The sequence below is a fragment of the Bombina bombina genome, chromosome 6, assembly GCF_027579735.1.
Source record: "Bombina bombina isolate aBomBom1 chromosome 6, aBomBom1.pri, whole genome shotgun sequence".
Classification (NCBI taxonomy): domain Eukaryota; kingdom Metazoa; phylum Chordata; class Amphibia; order Anura; family Bombinatoridae; genus Bombina; species Bombina bombina.
In genome coordinates, this window is record NC_069504.1 from 881,333,712 (window position 1) to 881,335,123 (window position 1,412).

Here is a 1,412-nt window from a genome sequence, read left to right on the forward strand (position 1 = left end):
GTTTGTGGCATTGTGTGTTTCTTTATCAGTTAGAGATCACCACCAGGGTAACTTACTTTGTTTTTATAACTTTTTGGTATCTCTCTCTTACTTTTAAAGCTATCTTGAAATGGCATCAGCTCTGCCTTTATGTTTTTCCCTCCCTCAATCAGACAACTGGAATGAAACTGACTTATTAAACTAAAATAAACTTCTCTTATGTTAGCGTAGATTATATTTTTAACTGCTGCTAAGTAACTTTGCTAAGGTATTATTAAGAACAGATGCAGGAGTTTAAAAACTGCGTAGGAGACTTTATTGAAAAATAAACTGTCAAAGTATTTTATAGTTAAAGCGACATGCAAGTCAAAATGCATTGCTGCAAGAACCTGAAAAAAAAACCTGCATTAACCCTTCATGTTTTCACCTCTGTAGGCCTGACAGGAAATTTCTGGTTTATTCAGAATAGGACTATGCAGTTTAAAAAAAAAAAAAGGAAATGCACTTTGTAATATGTGTAGCTATTTTGTTTAAAAAAAAAAAAATATATATATATATATATATATATATATATATACATACCATTGTCCCCTAAATTTGTTTTCTATATAGTCAAGATCTGTCAAACATGGCTGTGAATACTCCATGAGTGAAAAGGGGCATCCTATCCATATGTAATTTTTCAGCATGAGCCCATATGAAATTGTAGCTTGACATTTTCACCCCAAAAGAAGGCTACATGTACAACAGCTAATCTGTGCCCCATGATGAGTTTGTGTGCCCACTCATGTAGCGATGGGTAGAAATGTACTTAAATAAAAATGTATATTAGAAAGGGATAAAACATAACCAACATTTCTCATACAAAACACATAGTAATACAGATTACCACTTTAAAGAGAAACATTTCTTTCTTAATTGGATAAGGAAATACTTTGTGTAGTTTCCCTTGCAATTTGAGGATAGCACTATTAGTCTGAAGTGCTGCAGAGCTGAGCCTCTTGTTTGTTCTGTGTGTATTCTAGTTTTGTTTAGTAGCATGTCTAACATTAGATCTTTGACCCTCATAGTTAAATATATATATTTATATACATAGTTGCCAACATTTGAAAAGAATATGTACATAGCCTCAGCAGCACCAATTGCACTACTGTGAGCTATTTGTTGATTTGTAACTACACACATTTGTCATTGGTTCACCAGATGTGTTCAGGTAGCTCCCAGTGATGCATTGCTGCTCTAAAGATGACTTTGTGTTTAATCCCTTTGCATGGTTTAAACGCATAGTTGTATGCAATTAAGTGGAAAAATAAATGTTCTAACATATAAGAGCATTTTCTTTATATACTGGTACAACCCTTTAATGCAGGTTAAATCACCAAGCTCAACAGAAAGGGTTAGAGGTGGCGCCTACGGCTAGCTGTCTTAGAATA